A 14740-nucleotide genomic window follows, 5' to 3' on the forward strand; every position below is an offset into this window, starting at 1 on the left:
AGATGGCGGCCGCCACCCCGGAGCCCCGACGCCCCGAGACTGTGTCCCTACCGGAAGCCTGACCGGCCCACAAGCCCGGACTGTTTGCCGCCGCGGACTACAGGGGCGCTCTGGAGACCCCGCCGGTGCCATCGGTGAGTGCTGCCCTGCCAGTTCCCCTCCTGTTCCCTGAGGATCTCCGGTTGGCACCCCAGTGACCCCCTCTTCACACCCACCCACGAGGACAGCCGCAGAGCACGCTGCCTCCCAACCGGAGCACCCAAGTCTGTGCAGACCTGCCACCAGGAACAGCCACGAGTCCCGCCTTGGGGACGAGAGCATCCCACTTGCACTGGAGACACTGTCGGCGCCTCCCCCGGCTCACGCCACCCGACCTTGCTCTGCCGGTCAGCGTGAGCACTGGACCCCGCCCGGTGAGGTGCAGAGACCCCCACACGGCCGAATCCACCGGCCCGGTAACTGCATACCACCCTTGACGCCCTTGGTGGTGACCCCCCCAGGGTGAAACGAACCTCGCCTTGGACCCGGAGGAACCGGAGTGGTGACCCACTCACCCGCCGATACCACGTGACATCGACCTACCACCCGCAGGACACAAGACGACCGAGGGGGGTAAACCCCCCCCCCTCCTCCCCTCGGCAGCACCCATGGGGAAGCAGAGGAACACCCAGGGGACGGCAGTCCCAGAAACGGCTGTCGAGAAGATGCCCCAGACGAGGGCGTGGGCACCATCCAATGCGTCGCAAGCCGACCCTACGCTATCAACGAAGCTGGACCAGGTGCTGGCGGCAATAGAACTGTCTCGCCTATCGATGGAGGAGAGATTAGGCACCCTGGCAACAGACATTAGCCTGATCCGGGATGAGCACCGTAAACTGGCGGATAGAGTGAAGGAGGGCGAGCGGATCGTGACTGAATTACAACCAACGGTGCAATCGCAGGCAGCAGATGTGCAGGAGATCCTACGCCGCGTGGCGACCCTGGAGGAACGCACAGTGGACTTGGAAGGACGCTCGAGACGCTGCAACATTCGCGTCCTGGGCCTGCCGGAGGGGATAGAAAACTCAGACCCTCTGACCTACATGGAATCCTGGACTAAATCATTCACCCCGGACTGTGACCGGTCACCTTACTTCTCCATCGAGAGGGCACACAGGGTCCCGGCCCGGGCACCCAAACCTGGTCTTCCCCCGCGGCCTATGCTGGCCAAGTTTCTGCACTTCCGGGACCGAGATGCGGTGCTTCGTGCGGCCCGGACGGCGGGCCCCCTACAAGTGGAGGACCAACACGTTATGGTGTTCCCAGACTATGCCAGAGAGATCCAACAACGTCGATCCACGTTTCTAGAAGTCAAGAGGCGCCTCCGCGCAAACGAACTTCAATATTCCCTACTGTTCCCTGCCCGCCTCAAGGTGATCCACAAGGGGAAAGCCCTCTTCTTCGACACGGCAGCGGACGCACAGGACTGGACCGAATTTCACTGCCCGCTGCTCCCTGAGCCCGGACCCCGGAAGGCACGCAATAATGACTCCAGACGATCCAGGAGACGTGGCGCTAACCATGAGCGATCTGGCCACCCCAAGAGCCAGAGGTCCTCCCCGGCGGGCTCGCCCGATCTCACCCAAATCATGCAGGAACGACGAGACGCCCTGCGGGCGGTCACTGAACTACATTCATCACCCCCTGCCTCGGACTTGGAAGGTCAGCCACACCTATTCACCCCGGAGAAAGATCGAGACAGCGATGGAACCATGTCGGGATTCGGCCCGATCTCCTCCCCCCTTGCTGTGGCACGAACTCTGGACGCTGCCCTCACCAACCACCCTGTCACTTCCTCGTGAACAATTGAACTGTCACATGACATATCCTTTTCTTGATTGCCTGTGATGCCGCGCGACGTCTAGAAGCCTAGACTGACCTGCTAGATAAGTGTAAGCGCCAGCGAGCGATAGATATTTCTCCTACTAGAGCCCGACCCGCGCACAGGCCCAGCGAAGACACATGCTGCCACCCCCGCAAATTACTGTTGACCTTCTCCCCTAGTGGGACACTAGTTTGGATATGCCACCCCCAGTGACATATCCTCAGTATTGGGACAGTTACCCACCCGAAGTTCTAGTTCTTGTTCACCTCCCCGGTTCCCCCCCCACGTTTAAGGAAGCTTGGCGCGCAGGAGCATACACGACACACACACGTAGGCGACACGCGGGAATTGTAGAGGGGCCCCTCCCCCAACCACGTCACCCTAGCAATGGCTGTCCCCCACTCTGACATTAGTATCCTTACACTAAATGTACGGGGTCTGCACACACCCAGCAAGCGCTATTCTGTATACTCCTACATACGACGCATGTCGGCCAACATAGCGTTCTTACAAGAGACGCACATCAACGTTACTGAACTCGCTCGCCTACAAGCCAAATGGCGAGGGACCATTTGCGCCACGCAATATTCAGCGTTCGCACGCGGCGCATTAATCTGGGTGAGGCCTGGTACTCCCTTCCGGGCGCTCCGACGAGTAGTAGATAGGGAGGGCAGATACGCGTTTCTGGAGGGAATTCTTGATGGGCAAGGGGTACTACTAGGCAGCATATACGCCCCCAATACAGATCAGGACCGGTTCTGGGATCACCTTACGGGCGTCCTGGCCCAGTTCACCACTGTCCCGTGGGTACTGGGAGGCGACTTTAACTGCACACTAGACCCCTCACTGGACCGGTCACATCTTCCCCCCGCGCACTCCCCGGCCCCTCAGCAGGCGGCCTTCTTCAGGGCTTGGACCACACACTGGGCGCTCACTGATGCATGGCGACACCTACACCCACTGGCTCGCATTTACTCCTTCCACTCGATTCCGCACAATCTTCGGGTCCGCCTAGACCGTTTCCTCTGCTCTGCTCCGATCCTCCCTAAGGTTACATCTACAGATTATCTGGGACGGATCCTCTCAGATCATGATGCCCACATACTGCGGCTTACCTGGCGCCCCCCGCATCCGCCGGTTCCCACTTGGCGCCTCCCCAGAGACTGTTTAACGGACCCGGTCTTCAGGGACGCGCACAAAACCAGCATAAGCGACTACTTTATGCACAACGAGAACACAGCGTCATCGGTACTAGTGGAGTGGGACGCGTACAAAGTGGTAGCGAGGGGAGAATGCATCAAACAGATAGTGGGGGTCCGCCGCACCTTGGAACGGTCGCTCTTACAGACGGAACAAACTCTAGCTGCTCTCACTAAACGGCCCGACGACTCGGAGGAACATGCCGTGCTCACGGCAGAGGCCAAAACGGAATACCAAACTGCCTGCGCTGACCTCCGTAAGTATAACTTCAGGGCATATGCCTCGCGGGTGCACAAAGATAGAGACAAAACCGGGGCTCTTTTGGCCTGGATGGCGAAGCAAGACACCGAAATCAAGCCGATCACGGACATTCTCAACCCAGAGGGTGTACTGGTGCAATCGCAAGCGGAGATCCTCCTAGCATTCCAACGCCATTATGCACGAGTGTACGAAGCCCCGACATGCTGTACCGCGTTTACCGTAGATCAGTTTCTGGACCCTCTGACGCTGCCCACGGTCTCGGACTCCGATAAGCGCACACTAGACGCCAAGATAATCCCCTCGGACATTACCCAAGCGATACGCGCCATGTCCCGAAATAAAGCACCGGGACTGGACGGCTTCCCACTAGAATACTACGCAACATTCTCTCCCCTGGTAGTTCCCCGTCTATCACGGGTGTTCGGGGCGTCACTCCACTTGGGGAAACTACCCCAATCACTACGGGAATCCGTGATTGTCACCTTTCTTAAGCCCCACAGAGATCCGCTGCATATGGGGTCATACCGACCTATCACACTCCTGTCGGCTGATTGTAAGATTCTGGGGAAGATCCTAGCTGATCGTTATGCGCAGGTCATACGCCCGCTGGTCCACCCCGACCAATGCGGCTTCGTTCCCGGGAGGAATACCTCCCAGAACCTCCGCCGAGTCTTCCATATCCAAGATCAAGTACGCGACAGATTTCCCCGCGCTGCCTGCCTCATTATGGACCTAGAGAAGGCGTTTGACACCCTCACCTGGCCCTACCTATTTTCGGTCCTGCGGCGTCTTAATCTCGGCCCGACGCTCCTGGCATACACCCGCCTCCTATACACCGACCTCACTACTCGAGTTCATATCGGGAAACGTATCTCACCGGCGTTTGCAGTCCGACGAGGCACAAGACAAGGTTGCCCCCTATCGCCCCTCCTGTTCGCGCTAGCGGTCGAGCCGCTGGCGGTTCGACTGCGTCAAGAGGGGATGGACTGGGGAGTGCCGCTTGCAGACGGGACCCACTGTGTGTCCATGTACGCGGATGATCTCCTCATATATGTCCGAGACATTGAAATGGACCTAACCCCCATAGGGGTCACGTTGACGGACTTTGCGACTGCCTCGGGTCTACAAGTCAACTGGGACAAGTCTACGGTTTACCCCCTACACCCGGACCTACCCCCCCGAGACATAGACCTTGGACCGCATAGGCTTTCATGGTCCACGGAGGCTCCCCGATACCTCGGCGTTCGCTTATACCATTCTCCGGCAGACATCTTTGAGGGCAATCACCGCAAGGTACTCGAGAGTCTGCGCCCGACGGTCGCCTTCTGGAATAAGCTGCCGCTGGCCCCAATAGGACGGATAGCCCTGGCTAAAATGGTGATGCTCCCCCGGCTCCTCTACCATTTCACAAACCTGCCGGTGATACCACCCAGATCCTTCTTCCGCGACGTTGATTCCCTCTTAGGAACTCTCATCTGGGGAGCAGGCCGCCACAGAATCGCCCTGAAAACTCTTCAACTCCCCACAACACAGGGGGGACTCGGAGCTCCATCCTTCGAGGCATATTTCCTCGCAGCACAGCTCCAGTGGCTGTCCTACTGGACGGCGGACCGTTACCCTCAGGAGACGGTTACCCCTACCGGTAGAATCGTGACTCCGGAACTCACCCGCCTGCTCCTCCCGGGCACCAAGCCGCGGCGCACTTACCCCCTCCAGGTGACGATAGCGCGCCGTTGCATGCTACGGATTCACCGGCTGTCTCCTGCTAGACCCCCATACTCCCCGCTGCTGCCACTAATAGGCGGCCCCAAGCAGGATTCCTACTTTGCGGCCCCACTACTCGCCGACTGGTCCCGCTGTGGCATCACAGATCTAGAATCACTCTTCGAGGAGGGTCAGCTGAAACCGCTGGACCGCCTGGTCGCAGAATACGGGCTTCCCCCAGGCCAATTCCTCAGGTACAGGCAACTGCTCGACGGATACCGACCCCATTTCAATCTCCAAAATGGCGAGCCAGACACGCATCCAGTAATACATACTATCCTACATATGGGGGTGGGTCGCCACCTGGTCACATGGCTATACAAATCCATCCGGGAACTCTCACACACCCCCCTGACGACCCTACGAGCCACTTGGGAGGAGGACATAGGCCGTGCGCTACACGACTCGGAGTGGACTAAAGCTCTTGAGGCCCCTAAGCGCGTTTCTAGAAATGCCCGCTTCAAAAATATTCAATATTATTTATTACACAGGGCATATCTCACCCCAGCGCGATTACAAAAGTACTACCCCTCCACGCCATTCCTGTGCCCCAGATGCTGTTCCCCAGTTGCGAACTTCCGTCACATGCTTTGGGACTGCCCCAATCTCCAACCTTTCTGGCAGGAGGTGCACAACACACTACTGGAACTCACGGGTCTCACTACGCTAGCCACCTGGGAATCCAGTACATTAGGCATCCTCCACATCTCTAAACGTGAGCCGGTGCATAGGCGCTTTGTGTCCTTAGCGCTACTACTAGCCAATAGATGTATAACCATGCGCTGGCGATCCCCAGAGGGTCCCCCCATAGCACACTGGCAGGGGGCGGTTAACAAATGGGCGGCAGCGGAGGAAGACGCTTTAAGGGAAGAAGAAGCCAAAGGCGCGCGCAAGCTTCCCATCTCCATGGAATGGGCCATGCTCCTCCACAGCTTCCGCCAGTCCACACAGGCTGGAGACCCGCCTGACCCTTCCCCTCCCCCCACCCGAGAAGACCGGTAGCCTTCACCTGCAGTGAGCCACCCCAGAATCGGACCCCGAAAAACCCCCTATATCCTAGGCGGACCTCTCGCAGGTCCGGCCATCCATGGGTTTCTCCCCCCCCAACCCCCCCCCCCCCTCGACACCCGCCGCCATTCTCTCCCGACTTAGACCCTGCTAGCGCCTACATGCTTCCCTCCCACAGTTTCGTTACCCCCCTGTTCACTGGTAACACTGCTGTGTGCACAATACAAATCTGGACCCGGCGCCGTAACGGCATGAAAGTACCCATCTGATCTTATTCATCGCCCCTATGGCGATACCGCCCCGTCACCTTTCAGCCTACGGGAGCCTCTACATGATTGTAATGCACTGATTCACCGAAGTCATGTATATGTATACCAGTCCTATATAGCAAGAAAACGTTGCACACATAGCTGTTCGTGGCCGAATGTTGAAGCCACGCCGGCGGTCTGATTATTCTGTGCTGAAATACTTTACTGCAACAATAAAAACAAATTTAAATAAAAAAAAAAAAGATTGGGTTGTGGAAGTGGAAGGGGACAATTTTAATAGAATCCTATCCACACCCAAGGCTAAAAACAGAGCAAAGTAGTGTTCAACAAATGACTACTAAGATGGATTGTAGGTCGACATGTTTCTGCAGTTAGTGTAGAGTCAAACGATCTCTTCCTGCTTCATCAGGACCTTCACATAATGCTACTGCTTAGTGTACAAAAAGTGAGGAAAATAAATGAAATTCATATCACCCAATTTGTGGGGAATACACTCTCCACCTCACCTGGCTGCAGCTCAGGTATAAATGGAGCACCGCTCTGTCCGTCGGTACTCCGGACGTCCGTCTGGGCTGTCTTCGTGGGAGGGGCTGTATACCAGGGAGTCGAGATTCGCCGTTGGGTGGAGCCGTATTTTTTGGGTATGATCTCATCAAGAGCAGATTCTAGTGCCACATTGAAGGCTTCCATTATTTTGGGAGCCTCCATTAAGTGGTTTGCTAATTTCCTTGCTCAAGTTGCCACTGGATTCATGCTAGCCTGGCTGATGACAGCTGATTAGCCAGAAACCGGTCCCGGGATGCTTGTTTCCGGTCCAGGGAAGACATGGCTTGGCAGTTCGGACTGAACTGTTTCCATAAGGCACAGGGTCAGGCTTATTTGCTTATGGCCATGTCAGAACTGGGGTGACGGAGTGAGCTAAAGAATGATGACGGATTAAACCCAGATCAGTTCACGGGGTGAGTGCTTGCAATGTTCAGCACTCAGTCCATCATCCCCTTTGGTTTTGCAGGAGTTGTCGGGCCTTTGAAGTCACACATGTTGCAGATCAAACTCTGGGAAATCAGGAGGGCCGGCATCAGCAGGCATCGGATCTACAGTGTGAAGTGGAGCAGTGCGGTATGTGGTGCCCTCAGGTCACAGTGCAGGTAGCGGCTCAGTGACAGCATCCAGTGGCATCGGTGAGACCAGAGCTACGGTGCGAAGCGGGGCATTGCTCGTCCCAGTGCTGGCAGATCACAGTGGAAGCAGTGTTGTCATTGTTGCTGAAGCTCTGTTGTCAGTAGATGATCTGGAGTTGATGGCGCTGGCATTGGTAGGCCAAAGCTGCGGTGTGGGACTGGGCGGAACATCGTGTAACTTGCAAGTGGTGCCCTAGGCCACAGTGCTGACAGCGGCATCAATGTCAGCATGAAGCGTTGTCTTCGGGGATACCAAGGCTGCAATGTGAAGCAAGGGGATGCAAAGTAAGGTGCACTCAGGTCACGGTGCAAGCAGCGGCTTGGTGGTGGTGTCAGTGGGACAAGGGTTGCAGTGCAAAGTGGAGCTGTGCTCTCTGCAATGCTAGCAGGTAAGGGGGCCAACAGCGGTGTCATTGACAGCGCCAGGTTGCATTTTCTTCTGTTGTAGCAAAAAGACACACAGTTTCCAGTGCTGGTAGCAGATGATCTTGAAGTCTTTGCTCTTCCTGAGATTGTCTTGATCAGAGGGCAAGCTCTACCTCAAGCAGTTGGAGAAACTCAGTCCAGTCCTTCGCTGCCCAAGACTGAAGCAGCCACTCAGGCCAACATAGCATAGCACTCAGCAAAATGGTAGTTCCTCCTTGCAGCTACTTCAGCTCTTCTTCTTGGCAGGTTCACTAGTCCAAATGTGTTCTAAAGTTCTGGGGCCCCAATATTTATACTACTTTTCCCTTTTAAGTTTTAGGCAGAAAGTCTCTAAGTTCAGTAAAAACCAGTTTTGTTCTCCCTGGTCCAGCTTCACAACAGGGTGTGGAGACAGCATAGTGCAGAGCAGACACAGCCTATTCAGAGCTACTGAAAACTCCTCCCACCATTCTAAATTCAGCCTGGCTTTTATTCACACAGAAAAGGCAGGACACACCTCAACACCCCCTTTTGACTGTCTAGTGCTAATGCACATCCCCGTCTATGGTCACTCCAAAACCAGACGGTGAATACACAACCAGGCAGAGGGACACAGGATGGTTAAATAGGAAAATGCCCCCTTTTTAAAAGTGGCATTTTCAAACACACAATTTAAAAACCACCTTTACTAAAACATGCGTTCTTAACTTCTGAGTTCAGAGAGCCTAAAATAAATTTCTCCATCTTGTCCCAATGAAAAGTTACTCTTGCAAGATGTTATAAGACAGCTCTCACATTATCCTTTGGGACGGACAGCCTTTCAATTGTGAAAAACACAATGCACAGTATTTCACTATCAGGACATGTAAAACACATTACTACATGTCCTACCTTTCACATGCACTGCACCAAGCCCATGGGGCTACCTTGAGCCTTCCTTAGGGTTGACATATATGTGAGAAAAGGGAAGGTTAGGACCTGGCATTTGGCTGCACTTGCCAGGTCGACATGGCAGTAAAAACGGTATGCAGACACTGCAGTGGCAGGTCTGGGACACCTTTGAGAGGCTACGTATGTACAAGCCCACAGGTAGTATTTGATTGACAGGCCCTAGGCATACATGTGCACTGTAAGAGGGACTTACTAGTAAATCAAAATATGCCAATCATGGAAACACCAATCCATAACATAATTTACATGGAGAGCATATACTCTTTAGCACTGATTTGCAGTGGTAAAGTGCCCAGAGTCCTAAAACCAACGAAAAATGCGTCAAAAACAGGAGGTCAAAAAGCAAAAGGTCTGGGGATAAACATGCCAAAAATGCCTGGTCTAACAAGAGGTCTTTTTGTTCCTCTGGCAAGATGACCATTTGGGCAGTGACCAGGAACTTTATTTGCTTCAAAGGGGATACGTGGGTGGCTGTCACAGGCAGATGTCATATGACACCTGGACACCCCTTTCTTTTGTTCCCCCGGTCAGGCAGGCATCAATCCCAGTGGAAGTGAAGCTGCTCCCAGAATTGATATTGATTGACCACAACGGAAGGGCTGCTCATTTCCCTGGCCACACCACTCGGGTGGTCACACAGATTCTGCAAAAGACAGATGGGTTTCATCATCTTCGCTTTAGGCAGAGATGGGCTCTGTGGTATTGTTTGCAGTAAGGCACATAGGAAATGCTGCAAAAGCGAGTTCCGTAACCACCGGGAACCTGTACCCCATTGGTCACAGAAGAGCCAAGATCCCCTCAATCCACAGGTAGTGCCACGCATAAATGTGGCAACCCTAGAACCCTCCTCAGAACACTACCGGACCCGAGGAAGGTCAGAAAAGGAATGAACCTGCTAAGACTTAGAGGATTCCTGAAGGACTGGCCCTGCTTTCTCTTTTACTCGGGTCAAAGAAGTGTGAACAAAGAGATCTTCTCCTGGTTAAGGTTCCAAAAGTATCCAGCCAGCAAGGCACCTTCCTTGGGTCCAAAATTCAAATATGTCCCGCTCTTAGTTTTCCGGCCAAAAACCAACAGCTTCATTGGGACTGCATTCAACGGATATCCGACCTCCTGGAGCCCTCCTCAGCTACAGCCTGATGCCTTTCCCAGCAAAGGAGTTTGAATAAACACAATGGGCCTGATTCACTAAAAAAATGCAGGTGAGTTCAATAATTCTGCCTGAAAGTAGTTTTACACTTTTTCAAATTAGAAAGAAAGCGGGTGTGATGTTATGCCTGGAAAGCCATGCCTGGCGAAGGTTTCCAGTTGCACTATTTACATGAGCCATGTGGCTTTCTTACGGCTGGCTGAGTCCCCCTTTGAGGAATTGTTTCTAGCTTACAAATTCATGCAGTGGGAAGTGCGGCCAAATGTGCGAACGCACACTTTTAACTCCCTGTTCAGAACGCCCTCCCCTTACACCCCCAGCAAACCTGGAGTGAATGCTTGCCCTTATGACCATGTCCAGAGTGAGTGGGTGATTTGGATTTCAGTCTGTGAATGCATGCAAATGTACACTTGAGGGTGTTTTACTAATTTACGAGGCAAACTCCACTTCTATAAACCTTACTTCCTACTTTGAAATTTACGTATGTGGGTTTCTTCACACTAGCGGCAGAGAAACCTGGTTAAGAAACTTTAATTCACTTTGTGACAATATTGTATTTTTTTCCTTTTAACATTATACCGTAAGAAGGTTTTTTCCAGTCCATTTGCAAAATGGCTTTGATGTATACTGCACAGCACACAAACATAACATGCTAACGCGCATGTTAATGTATATGTGATCCAGTAGTATGTATGGCTTTGCATAAATCAAAATTCAGCCGTCACATGTCAGCAAATTAAAGTTCTTTATGTTAAAGGCAACGTTGCCATCTAGTGGACTTTGAATATAATGCATCATGTTCATTCTTTACAAACAAAACACATTAATGCACTTGTGCCTTTACACAGGACTACATAAATTATGCGCTTCAATGGCCGGGGTGTTTTCTGCATAATTATGGATCTGCCGCATTTACCACATAATCTCTCATCTGATGTGTAGTGTCTTGGTGTGGACACGTTCTAGTGTTCCTGTGTAATGTAACACACTCTACACCCACCCACCACAGACGTCATGGTGTCACATGACGCTGCCAATAAAAGAGGCTGAGCGCACGTGCTCACGACCTTTCCTACCACTCATTCCTGGTGTCCGTGTCCATCCTTGCTGCGCCTACCATGAGGGCCCAGGGCCCACACTTTCAATCATTACATGATGCATGTTGTTTAACAACAACAAAAATGTAGCTCCACTTCATCAATAGTTACAAAACAACTGTCGGTACGTGTTCTCACGCAATAGACGGCTCTTCACAGAAATTGGATGGTCATCTTTCAAATGCTTTTTGCAGTATTTGAGTGGTAAATTGGCAGTAAAGAGGTGAAATATTTGTACAGGCAGTGTTAACATATGGAAATATTGCAAAATAATAAAGTGATGCTATCAAAAAATGTGCAGCACTATGCCACAAAATTAGTCAACCCTGCTGCATGATTTGGTATCATAGACATACAATCCTAAAAGGTATAAATACTCCTATAATAATTGTGCAGGTACAGATAATTATTTACAAATTTCTTTTTTTTTTAAACGTCGAGGAACACCATCATTGATTTTGCCTGACATGCATGGAAACTGTTCCACTTGCCCATATTACTTGAGATCCATAAAAAATGTTCTCGAAAATGCACATAACCTTCAATGGATTGGGATTTACTAGCATTATGCAAACGCTTTTCAAGCAGTAGCTATGTTAAACGAAGGAGGGGTCTATATTGGAAGCCACCGCATGTAGTCTCCTACTGAAAAGTATTTTGCTTGATTAGAAACGGGGCTCTCCCTTTTCTTCGTGAGCTTCTTTTTCAGAGATATTGATATTGATGACTTCTATGCACTTTCCTTGAAAATGTCAGGCAAACGGTACTCCATACTCTAAAATGTTCATGTTACCCGAGTGGAATCTTTTTGGTGCACCACTGACTGAAGGGCAAGATTATCCCAAAGCATATGAGGCTGATAAGGGGAATGAGGGGATCCTTTGGAAATGATGTAGGAGGTCCCCTATGCCTTTATGAGGTATTATGTTCTGCCAGAGTGTCTCTCCTCTCCCCGGCCCTACATCTAATATCCCTAATGTAATACACTTTAAATTTTTTCTAAATAAATCATAACACCCAATGAAATAATTAAAATAACCTGACTTGCTCAATTGAAAAAAATATACTGCTCTCGGTTGGAGGGTTAGTCTTTCAGAACAACTGAAATCAGAGCATCAGTGGGATTTCTGGAACTTGGTACATCACTCCTCTGAAGGACGGCGCATACACCAATGATTATTGCATTCCAGATGGTTGACCCCTTCTACAGAGTCTGGTCTAGGCCAGTGGTTGTGGTTCGTAAGGATGAAACAGAAAATTGATTATAGGTAACAGAGCAAATGGTACCCTGAAGCTCATGTTGATTCAGCGCCATTAGCAGCCAAGGGTTACTGTTACTAGCAGGTAAGGAGGTAGGGCCCCATACCTTATTTAGGAACACTCCCTGTAAAGAAGCAAATTTAGCCCCTAATCTGGTTCTTAATATAAAAATTATGTTTAGATTATCATCAAGTCATGAAACCATCTCTGTACAAGGAACTATGGTAAAAAAAGATGTGAGCTAGTTCACTCAAGCTTGGTTAAGCAGAACATGTTTCTTAATGAAATGTGAAGGGCTGCTTAAAGGATGTTCCTCTATCATAAAGGTGGAGAACATGGAATTTAAGCAAGGCTGTCATACGTTCTCCCTAGTAAAAGACTATATACACAAGTTTGTAGTAGTCAGCTGGTTACATCACTAGCTACCTCAAGATCGTTTAAACCTCTTAAACTCTTACGGGCCTCATTTATGAGGCTGTGCGTCACTTTTACGCTGCCGGTGCGTCACTTTTTGTGACGCACCAGTGGCGTAAAAAATGCTCCTTGTTGCGCTGTATTTACAAAGTGACGCATCTAGGTAGATGAGTCACTTTGTAAACCCCTGCGCCACATTATGCCTGCGCCAGGTATAATGTATGCAAGGGGGGCGTATTGACGCAAGAAAGGTTGTAGAAGTGACGCAGTGAAATCTATGAGATTTCACTGCGTCACTTCTAGGACGCCGTTGTGTCAAAATCTTGCGCCTGCCTCACACTGACGCAGGCCCTTTCACATGGGGCTTGCCCCATGTGAAAGGAAGCATTGCTGGAGTTGCGTCACTTTTGTGACACACTCCTGCAATGCGTCTTTTTTGCTCTTACAGATACGTCAGAAATACTGACGTATCTGTAAGTCCTTGTGTAATGATGCATCATATTGTAAATATGATGCATCATTGGGGTCGCAATGAAAAGTGACGCATCGCTGTTTTCTCGCAGCGATGCGTCACTTTTCATAAATGAGGCCCTTACGTTTTTAGTGATTAATTTGAGCCAGCAGTTGGTGATTGCTGGATCCAGTCTCTCTAGTCAGAGTTCAATCTCATTTTCACATGTGAACCTCTCCGAAGCTACAGTCACTATACTGCCTTCTTATGAATCATAGGGTGCAGGCTATAAGCATGGCAATATTATTTATAGAGAGGACTTCTTAGCTAAATTCACTGATTTCCATTGTGATTTAAAATAAAAAATAAAATAATCTACGTAAAAGGGATGGAAGATTATTCATATATCATTGGGTTCGATTAAAAAGTCCAATGCAATCTGAAAGAATCCAATGTCAATTACCACCAATTGAGAAATGCAGATGATGAATGAAGTCACATTGGGCTATTCACAAAGGTAAGTTGCATTTGTGAGCAATTTATATGGAAATATTTACTCATAAACCTTTGAGTAACTGTACTACTTTCGGCTATTCACAAAATCTAAGTGAAAAGTTACTCAAATATGTTGACTAGCATGTCTCCAACACCTGAAAAAAGGGAGGAGCCTAACTTACAAGTGTACTACTAAAAAGAGTTTCAAAAAACAGTAGCATATCTAGGATGTCAGATGGTTAAACCCTGCCAGTGGAACAACATCCAGTAGAAAATAATGGAAAAAGGAACGTAAATTTAAACCCCAAAGAAAATAATGTTCAATTACATTACACTTATTTAAATAGTTAAAAATATAAATAAATATTGTTTATTTATTGTTAAACAATTCATTAAAAAGTACATATTTTAATTTAATTATCAAATATTTTTAATTACATTTTTGCATTTAAAAATGAATATAACAATACATTTTGTTAAACATGCATAAGTTATTTCTGACTAATTCTATACATCTGTTTTTAATAATTATCAATGCATGGTAAAAAAAACTGTTTAATTAGTTACTTTACGTGGAAATTTGATTTTAAATTTAACCTTGAGAAAAGTAATGTTATTGTAAGTTAATACATTTCAAATAATGTAATTCTTAATTCAAAATGTAGTTCATAGTGCAGTAGAAATGTATTTCTTTAGATCTGCATATAAAATAAACATATATAGACAATTAACATTCATATTTCACATACAAATATTTTACAAACTTTTTTCAAGTTGCAAAAACATTTTTACTTCCTATTACCTATTACTTTTGTTTCCAATGAGCTTTTAGTTTAAGTCCTAAACTCCGTTGATATCAATTGAAGGATGTTGCAGTACCAGTGGTTGGCCATGTTTGGTTCTGGACTTACTCTACCTCTGAGATAGAGTACTATACTATCATGTTGTGTCCCTTTGGGGCTGTTGTAAC

The sequence above is a fragment of the Lissotriton vulgaris genome, chromosome 1_1 (genome assembly GCF_964263255.1).
Source record: "Lissotriton vulgaris chromosome 1_1, aLisVul1.2, whole genome shotgun sequence".
NCBI lineage: Eukaryota > Metazoa > Chordata > Amphibia > Caudata > Salamandridae > Lissotriton > Lissotriton vulgaris.